The sequence below is a fragment of the Hibiscus syriacus genome, unplaced genomic scaffold (genome assembly GCF_006381635.1).
Source record: "Hibiscus syriacus cultivar Baekdansim isolate YM2019G1 unplaced genomic scaffold, ASM638163v2 tig00111745_pilon, whole genome shotgun sequence".
NCBI classification, from domain to species: Eukaryota; Viridiplantae; Streptophyta; class Magnoliopsida; order Malvales; family Malvaceae; genus Hibiscus; species Hibiscus syriacus.
The window spans coordinates 295,159-306,328 of NW_024063168.1; the positions used below are offsets into that span (position 1 = coordinate 295,159).

The window sequence follows — 11,170 nt, forward strand, 5'->3', positions numbered from 1 at the left end:
ATCAATTGAAAACATATATATATATATATATATATATATATATATATATATATATCCCGTAAACACAAGTACACAAATTCTTAAATTTAGGACCTTTACTTTATATTACTGATGTCATTCGATGAATTCTCGGATATATAATTTAATAAAATTAAAAATGGGGAAATTTATGTTTAGTGAACTAATCTAATAATCGGTTATCCTTGCCAATTGCATGCTTTTGACCTCTTCATTCGCCTTCTCTTTTCTAAAATAACTAGAGAAATCAGACCAATCCAAAATGAAACTGTCTTTAACTTCAAACCTACACTTTATTTTTTTAACTTTTAATGGAGATTTTTACATGTAAGCGTTCTAAGTCGCCCAGTTCTGTTGTTTTTTTTTACTGCATTAACTTGATTAACTCTACTGGTTTTACGGATGCACACTAAATATCATGTTCAAATTTGAAAATACATGCAGGAACCGAAGAAATTTCCATTAACAATAACTATTTTGATCTTATTTTTCTTCATGGTTTCTGGAGTTTATGTATGCTCAATCCGCTTACGGATGGTAACCCCTCACGCAGACACCAAAACTCAAAAACCAGAAGCCTCGGCAATGCCAAACTCTAAGCATTGAACGATGGGAAGCTCCTTTTATACATTTTCCAAACCCTATAACGTTCAGCCGGTACCACCAATTATATTAATCTTATCCTTATACATACATACATGCATGCATGGATGCATACATATATTCCATTGTTCTTAGGTGGTTTATATCTGTTGTTATGCAGGGAAGAATGTGTGTGCAATCCAGTGAGATACTTTGTGATTATGTCAATGCAGAGACCAGGAAGTGGATGGTTCAAGACATTGTTAAACAGCCACATAAATGTTAGCTCAAATGGAGAAATTATGGGACCTTCGGATAGGAGAAGGAATGCATCTTCAATCCTGGAGAATCTGGCTAAAGTTCATAACCTTGACTGGTACACTAGCGCTTCCAAGAATGAATGCTCAGCTGCAGTTGGGTTCAAATGGATGCTTAATCAGGTACATAAAATTCAGTATGGTGAATGCCAAGACTGTGGACCAAATGATATTTATTTATTTTTCACCAGGGAGTGATGAAACATCACGAAGATGTTGTGGAGTATTTCAAGAGAAATGGGGTTTCTACAATATTTTTGTATAGGGAGAATGTTATTCGGAGACTGGTATCTCTGCTCGCAAATGCACGTGACAAAGAAGCTAAGCTTTTGAATGGAACCCACAAATCTCATGTCCATTCACCTGCCGAGGTATTTGTATTTTCCATTGATAACCTATTTTATTTCCTTAAAATTTTATGAATTCATCCCCTAATTCTCTAGCATAAAATCCCGCATACATTCCGCTCTCAACCAACCATGGTGTTGTCTCTACTTCACTAATAGTTATAATGACTTGACTCAAATGCAGACTCCGATACTTGCTAAATACAAGCCAACTATCAACAATACTCAGCTGATTCCCGATTTGAGGCTAACCGAGAAGGAAACTGCAAAGGCCATCGAATATTTCAGCACTACTCGCCAAATAGTTCTTTACTACGAAGATCTTGTTAAGAATCTCTCGGTAAGATTGGATTAATCTCGAATTTGATCCAGGTTCTTTTTCCAGGCTCACCTATACAAGTTTTCACCCGATGCAGAAACTCAGGGAAGTTTAAGACTTCTTAAGGTTGCCTTATAGAGAGGTAAGGAGTGGTCAAGTTAAAATACATATGTCGCCATTGTCGGAGCAGGTGACGGATTGGGATGTTGTTCTCAAAGTTTTGAAAAATACGTCGTATGACAGATTCTTTCATTCCGATTATAAGATGTAGCTTTTACTAGGGTGTTTATCGAGCAAGTCGATCGCGAGTTAGAAAGTGTTTGACTCATACTCTTTAAAAAAAAATTGTTGCTCGACTCGACTCGACTCGTTAAGCTCGTTAAAATTTTGCTCGACTCATGCTCGTTAAAAAAACTTGTTGATCAACTCGTGCTCGTTAAGCTCATTACTCGCCTTGTTGCTCATTAAGCTTACCAAAATTTTTATCTTATTTTTTAAACTATAGGTAAAATCTACTAATATTATATAAAGCTTAATATAAACCTAAATTGATAAATTTAATAAAAAAATATTATCAAAAGAGTGTATGAAACAAATTCAAAGTCTAAATTCCAAAATAAAAATCCACAAAACACATTAAAATAATAATTATAGTTTAATTTTTGGGTGTAGTAAAACAATAATTAATAATTAATAATTTAGTATTTTATTAGAAAATTAATAGATAAGTCATTTATCATCTATCAGTAAATTAGTAAATTTTTTAATGAAATAATTTTTTAAGAAACTAGTAAAAATTATAAATAAAAAAACAAGTTGCTCGCGAAATTATAAATAAAAATAGTTTTTTAAAGGTGATGTTCGGGTCGGGTCGGATTCGGGTTTAGGGTGAAAATACCCGACCCCAAAAAATATTATTTTGCCTTATATATTTAGAAATAATTATAATAATACCCCTATATATATTATTATTTTTTTCAATTAAACCATTATTTTTATTGAATAAAAATAATATTTTATTATTATTTCGGGTTGGGTCAGATTGAGTTCAGATTTTATCTCAAAAAATTGGGTTCGTTTCGAGTCGAGTGAAGGGTATATATTTTTCGGGTCCGATTGGATGAAGGATGTAAAATTTTTGGGTCAGGTCAGGTTGGCTCAAACCCTACCCATGCCCATCTCTAGTTTTACCACCAAAACACAAATTTTAATTAATTTTATTAATACCAAAAATATGATATTTGATCACCCATTCAAAATTTATATTTTAGTAACACTTACACCCAACCTAGCTTACAAATACCATCATATTCCACTTTTGGTTCAATAACCATAAAATACTTCAACTTGTTATTCTTTGTAATTTAGTTCTTGATTTTCCAATCTTTCTTAATTACTAAATGCTAATATTAATCATCAAAAATACAATTTTTAATATTATAACTTTTTGGCACACATACTTTGATAATCCATCTCATTCCACTAACAATACACTACGGATTAATCAACCTACAAGACTTTATGCTTTGACAACTTCATTCCTTATAGTTTTTAATTCCACTTGGTGATTTCTAATCTAATCATCAATTGTATATTAATTTATTCTAACAAACTTAATCAATTTAGACACACTTCCTAACAATTCAAATGAATATTCTAATCCCCGAAAAAAATTTAGATAATCGGATTGAAAATTTTGATTTAGGGAAGTGAGGACGTTATAAATATCGAAACTCTTATCGTAGTATCAGTATGTTCGAACTCTATGAACTGATTAAAGGTTTCGAAATTTCACTAATAATATCAAAACTCTTCGTAGCTTTGAAACTTCTCTCATATTTTTGAAACTTTGCTACAAGATTTTGCTTTTTTTTATTACTCTAAAATGTTTTAAGTGATGCAAATGGGCAAAACTTTCGAGACAATGTTCTGGAAAAAATTAATTCACGAGATAAAACACTCCCAAGATTAATTGCTCAAATAAGGTGAAATATCGCCATGCCTTCCGGGCGACCTACTAGGTCGCCATGTCTTCCCAGCGAGCTACAAGAGATTGCATGTGCCATGCACGTCCCAACACGCTGGGCATCCGAGGTCATCCGACCGAGGCCATCCGAGAGCATCCGAGGCCATCCGACCGAGGCCATCCGAACGAGCTATACGAGGGCATCCGAGGGCAACCGAGCGAGCTATGCGAGGGAATCCGAGGGAAGCCGAGCGAGGGTAGGTCGCCCGGAGTGCATGGCGACCTATGTGTTGGGACGTGCATGTGCCATGCAACACGTTCATTCTCTCTGTTTGAGCAAGGGTAGGTCACCCAGAGTGCATGGCGACCTACAAGGTCGCCCGGAGTGTATGGCGACCTACGGCCAACACTGTGGATTTCACCCTATTTGAGCAATTAATCTTGGGAGTGCATTAGCTCGTGAATTAATTTTTTTCAGAACATTATCTAGAAAGTTTTTCCGATGCAAATGAGACAAAACACTTAAAATTTATTTTTGATATAATTTTTCTTTCGAGAAATTACTTAAGAGTTTTGGACAAATTTTAATTAGAAAATAAGTGTTTGCAATTCTCATATTATCGAGGAGATATCGATAAAAAAATTCTCATGTTTTATTTAAAAACACTTTATTCCTCTTATTTTCGTATCATTATATTGATTTTCTAATTTTTTTCTAAAATGGGACAAACATACCTCTGAAAGATTTATCTGAAAAGTTTCTTACTGTTCTGCCTAAAGATGGCAATTTAACCTAAATCTGATAAATTAAGACATGATCCAACTCAATAGGGTCAGATTTTTTTATAAAAACAAATTGGGCTCGAGTCGGTTCGAGTCAAACCTTATAAGGGATGACATCAGGTAGAAGGTGAAAAAACTTCGGCCCGACCCCATGATAAAATGTAATTTCTTTAATTTATTATTAATTTTAATTAAGTTTTTTTTATTTTAATCGGTTCGGATCAGATTTATACTCTAAAAATCCAAGTCGAGTCAGAGTCAGGTGGAGGGTATATATTTTTCAGATTGGGTCGAATCTAGATTGCGGTGCATATTTCAGGTCAGGCTGTAACAACCCGAATATTTACAAAATAATATTTAATTGAAATTGGAGGTTAATTGTGAAAATTGGTAAATTGTTGGTGACTAAATCAAAATTTATGAGAGTTTATAGGCCATTTTAGAAGTGAATGAAATCCAAGGACCAAGTCTTGAATTTACCCTAAAACTATCGGCAACTTTGATTATAAGCGTGCATTTGGTTTTGATTTCCAGAACCAAAATGCTCCTAATTTTCCTTTCCCATACGCAGTTTCCAAGTCTGATTCCGATGCCGTCTAAATTCCGATCGTCGTTTTAAAACCACCGTTGTGTTCATCATCGAGCGTGGAACAAATCCTTCAATTTAATTGAAGCGAAACGCTGCCAAACATCGAGAATTTACAGTCAAAGTTTCGACGTTTTTGTTAGCTCTATCGCCGGGAAAATCTTAAATTCACCGCCGATCGTTGCTCCGTTTACGACACCTCCTGCACCATCGTGTTCCTTGAGTCGTTTCGAGTCCGCTGGTGTCAACCTTGTTCGCCGTCGACGGCGGCGCGTGAGGAGGTGGAGCAGTCAAAGATTCGGCCGAGTTGAAATCGAGCTTTCCGCCATTCAAAAATTTAAACCGATCTTTGTAAGTATCTCGAAATCGCTTAAAATAATTTTTAGAATTTTTTCCAGAATTTTTAGACCCCGGAGGAGGCCTCACGCGCCGCCGCAGGGAGAGTGGAGGGCTGGAAACCGGTTTGACCGATTTCGACCGGTCCGAACCGGTTTGACCGGTCTGACCCGACCCGACTGACCCGACCGTTGACCGTTGACTTCCTTTGACCAAAACTTAAAATGGCTTTGACCGACCCTTAAACGACTGTAAATCTTTTCCGAGTATACCTATTCTGATAGTTTTCGACGTCCCAAATCCGTTTCCGAAGTCCGTTTCGTCAAATTCGAACCCGAAGGTCTCCAAATTGACGGTCAAAGTGGTTGACTTTGTCCAAGAATCTGAATTTTCAAAAATTCATACTTTATGTTTTTCGACGTCTTGATTCCGATTCCGCAATCCGTTTGGCCAAATTCAGACTCGAAATACCCCAAAATGATAGTCAAACCCAAAAAATGCTTGTATACTTAAGAATTTTAGCTTTGAATAATTAAGTAAGATTTGGGGTTGATAAATTATTATTGTTTGAAGGTACAAGAGACTCTCCGGATCGTTCGACAGCTCGACCCAGCTCTTCTAGATCAGTTAAACCACGTATACCAGTATTCACCCGTTCAAAAACTGTAGCAGAGTGTGGTGAAACCAGCAATCAGTAGATCTACTATCTGAACCCATTATCGAGGTGAGTTCCTGTTTACTACATAATGGTTTTATATGTTTTGAAATATGGTACATTGAAATCTATGGTTTATTATTGTTGGTACACCGATTTATTGTTGATAATTTATGGACTTTGATGACTGGTATATGGATATTGATTTTGGGATGGATTGAACTACAATTGTATAGCTCTGATCAAGCTAATAAACGGGCCTAATGTGACTCTTGAGGGCCCCAAGATGTTTCATTAGGTCGACTTTCCTTTGCTGTGTGCTTAGGGTAAGCTATATGGACTTATTGACTTGGGCTTAAGGATACAAGCTTCATAGCCTATCTTTAAGTCGGTTTTCTTTTTGCTATATGCATAAAGTAAGCTATATGGAAAATAATTTTGGGAACTATTGATAGTGTACCAGAAAAGGGTTTAAACTATGATTTTCAAAAGTTAAACTCTTTTACGAATTTGTGAGATTTACTGGACTATGATTTGTTTAATGTACCTATTGTGATTTTATGGTAATGTTGGGACACACTGAGCCTAGCTCACCTTTCGAAAATGTTTTTCCCCTTCCAGATACTGTTGGTTAGATACCTCGGTTCGAGCACTTGGAGGATCAACATATCTCTTGAAGTATATCTGATTGTAATATTTTAAACTTGCAAGTTGACTTTATTCTGGTGACATGGATCTATTTTAAAGTATTGAATTTTATAATTATGATACTTTTGCTATAACTATTCAGTTTATCGGGGTTTTGATTTTTAAGATATGTTTTAAATTAATTTATTACTGATTGGTTTTATATTTAAGAGTTGAGTTTTAATATTATAATTTATTATAATTTCATGTCATGAATAATGTGGTTTTACATTGATTGGATATCGGTTTCAGAAAATGTCTTTAAAAATCATGTATGTGATCCACAAGACTTAGTCGAAACGCATAGGCCGGGTCTAGGGGATTACACAGACCAAGTTGACAAAAAAAAATAGATGTCCCATATTCCCATATGTAATGGGGGTAAGGAGGAGGTAACATAGTAGGCTGCCCCCAACACTAAGTTAACAAAAAACTCGATCCTAATCCGACCCGATGCCATCTTTAGTGTGCTCATCGAAGAATACTTTACTATTATTTATCAACGAAAGGTGTAGAAAAATATAAAAAAAATATAAATATTAAGATTCAACTTTACATATTTAGTTTTTCACTGTTTTGTCAATTAACTTTAAATATTTGTAAATGTTCAACGGCTAGGATTTGACGGCTTACTGAAAACAAGCTGATTTTCTCACGTGTTTGAATATGGCTTTGTTTAGCATTTATGTTTGAAAAAACTTAGTTGAATATAAATATCTAGAGTTTTTTTTACATAAAAGTTTAGATCAGATGTGATTTTTTCAGTTCAATGTCAGAGCATATAGATCCAATTGGAATTTATATAAAAAAATTATAGATTATTCATCAAGAGTGACGGGGTAAAATTAGAACTTGGTCTTATAAACTCAAATTCTTGAATCTCAACCACTTATGCCAACAGTCGATGTATATATATAGTTTCAAATAAATATAATAAAATTCATATAAAAATTTAAGACACCATTTTCTTAAGCATTATCTTTTACTAAGAAAAATAGTGCTTTTACTCAAAAGTCAAAAGTAAAATCCCCATAGTATGTTCATCAAATAATGGTCACAATTAGCAGCTAATGGAGCCCATTTCACCAATATCAAAACCAACATAATTGGATAATAACAACTTCCTCAGCTCGAGGAGCTAACTAGGCATTCTCCAATATCAAATTTGAAGACAAAGTCTTACATTATAGTGGAAGCTCATGGCACTATGCAACATCATTGCATTCAGTCGTCTCCAACGCAATCTTTGTACACCGATGGATGCGTTACATTTGGGCTCCATTTGGCCGTGGGCAGTGGTAGCTTCAAAAATTAATAATGAGTCCAAAATACTTGACCTCCTAAGAGGCTTAGTGCATCCGCTACTGGCCATAGGGTTCAAAGCTTCATACATCTTTTTTCCCCCTTTTACGGGTAAAAGCTTTGAAATTGCACTTGTTCTCCGTCACTCTCACCTTTCTTGTTGCTAGAAAAATGTCCCCTCATGCTACTTGCTAGTGCTTTGCCTAATAATTGCGTATTGGGGGGCATTTTGAGGGACGAGACTAACTCTCTTCCTGTACCATGATCCTCATGGATCATTATTTTTTAGAGTTAAATTCAAATTCGAACTGACTTAAAGGAATTATATAAAGTCAAAATAAAATTGAGGAAGCTCAAAAAATCGAATTTGATTGAGCGTACAAAAACATGTTTATTTTTGTATTGATTAAAAAGTATAAAATATAATTTGAATAGATCTTTATTAAATAAATTTCTTTTATACCAAGTAATTATCCCTATAAATAGATAGCAAAAATTAGGGTTAGAAATCAAGTATTTTGTAAATCCTTTTGTATTTTTCTATTTTTAAGATTAGCAAAAATCATTTTCTTCTGCTCGTGGTTTTGTCAAAAATGATTTTTACGTTAAATTTTAGTGTCTATTTTATTGTGCTATAACTATAGGTGGCGTTTTCTAACAAATTGGTATTAAAGAATGTAGGTTTTTTGTCTCAATCATGATTTTATTGACAAGCGTAGTAAATGTCAAATAAATAATCTTTTTTTCTTGGATAATTATGCTAATATAAAGAAGAAGGGTATCGGTCCATAGGGATTCAGAAATTTCTAATTCTAATTCAATTTGATCTTGAACTAAAAAACCTGTAAAACAAGTAAATTAAAAAGAAAGGGGGATTTTAAAGGAAACAAGTAAAATAAAATTAAAGTAAAACTAAGATGCAAACAATAAGGAAAATTGAGAAAAGTAAATTGTAAAGGAATAATAAATATGAGAAATAGCCTCCAGCTTCGCTTTGTCTCAATCTGTCTTCGATCACTTAAATATATTTTACTTCAAATACTTATCGGTTACAGTTTACAAGGCTCGACCCTTGTAACATGCTCTTCTCTCTTGTGAACTGATTTCCAAAGCCAATCCTTGAAAATTAACCTTTGTTTGGATGAATATCGACTATCGATATTAATGTCGATGCTGGTTTTGAACTGGAAAAGTATGTGCTCGGATTATAGTGTCTCGATGAGAATCGAACTCGATCTTAATTTCCCAGTGTTTAGTGACGGCCTCGACCTCGGCCAGAGGTAGCCGACCGGAGATAGGAGAGAATCTCGAAAATAGTGGACTCAAGGGAGTTGAGAGGATTGTGAATTTCATTAAATTGATGTTGCATGTTCGGTCGTGCATCATCTTTCAGCGTCGAAGATGGCGCATGTCTTCAGAGGGAGACAAGCCCGCTTTGAGGTGTTGTTGTGCCGGGAGGTACAATGAAAGGTGCATCAGGTGTGCCGACAAGTAATCTCATCGTGTCCAAGCATCGCAGATCTAAACCATCCTTAAAAAAAAACATGAGTAAATTATTCAGTAGTAAAAGAATGTGGGAAAAGTATAGATGCGAGATGATTAATGTAAGGATCGAGAATCAATGGTTGATTAGAGCGTACAACATGCTCGAAAGCTCGTACAAACCAAAATCCTAGGTTAACTTTGATGCCGGTAAGCATGCACCAAAGGAAGAACACTTCAACTTTTGCTCAAACTAGGTGTATTGTCGTTATTCCCTGAGTAGTTCAATGCAAGAGATTGGTGGATGTATCGAAGTATAGACTTGTAGATGTGCCACCCTTTTGTCGTTTGTGCATTGAATGTTTGTCTTGAATAACCGATTAATATGGAGTAGGCATAGTCTGTGTCAAAATCCTGTGGAATATTAAGTAAAGATGTCAAATAGCTCTGGTCCGTCACATTTGTCACGAACCCCATGGAAAAATTAAAATCAGAAATTAACATCCTAAAGTATTATCCTAACAGGTGAAAAGATATAACATCTGGGGAATTAAAGCTAACAACTCGATAAGGCAAAAAGTTAAATGTGGTATAAAATTCAAGAATCAATTCATAGTATGTTCCACATTTAATTTCAGGATATGAAGTCCAATCAATATCATTGAAGTAATGTGTAACAGAATGTCTCAGATGCAAAGTATTTAGAGTACGAGTAGAAATGTCCTTACAAACTTGAAAGTTTCGACTCCATATATTATTAAATCAGATTCATTCATCATCATTGAATTCTAAGTAGCCTCACAACTCTTCTTGTACATATTTTGATTCTGATGTGATAGCACTGTGTGTGCTTATATGTTTTGATTATGTGACAACACCGTTGGTGCAAATGATACGATTGCACTGAAGTGCATAGTCTAATTATGATAAAAACACTAAAATGCTAATTGAACGCATACACACGTTTGACTCACGTACCTTGCATTCTCCTAAATATACATTGGTTTATAAAAAAAGAATATAAGGAAAGTTTTGAAACTGACTGAAAGGAAAAAAGTATGAATACGAAATATGGAAGTTTTAAAATGTGTCTGAATGGAAAGTATATGCAAAGTATACTATTGCTGATGTTGATTATTGTGATTTTGATAAAATTATGAGACCATGATTTTTCAGGTTTCTAATGAGGAAAATACGGTTTGGAAAGTATGGTCTGAAGTTTTAAAGATTTTATTTACATTTTTTTATGTTTTGAATTATTTATGATATTCTATTGATATAGTTCACTCTGTTTTATTTATTTTCCTTACTAAGTTTTACTTAGCACGTAAAATTTTTCATGCGTAGGACCGAATAAAGTAAAGGACATGAAGTGAGGAGCTTGCGAGCATCTTATGAAAATCAAACCTACCGACCGAATCAGTAAGACATCCTAACTTTGACTTATTAGTGGTATGTGCATTATATATGTTGGGTTGTTTTATCAGATTTACTCTAAAAAGGGTTTGTAATAGTAATTTAGGACTGTTTTAAATTTTGGTTAATTTTATTTATAATTGTATTAAAGAATAAATAATATGGATGGATTTAAATGATTTTAAATCAAACAATATTAGGCAATTGAATATAAATACGAAATAACATGTATAATTTTGCTTTAAATATGAAGGATAATTTTGCTCATAATGAGTATTAAACCCACAACACATGAGAGAGAAGAGGTGTCCACTGCGAGTTTTTAATCGCATACTTTAGATATTGTTAATATTTTTGGTATCTATTTTATTATA

General features: G+C 34.2%; 1 pseudogene; it reads left to right on the top strand.

Moving 5' to 3' along the window:
- The first annotated feature begins 329 nt into the window (after window positions 1–329).
- Window positions 330–1,855, top strand: LOC120169049 (annotated as a pseudogene).
- Window positions 1,856–11,170: the final 9,315 nt, after the last annotated feature.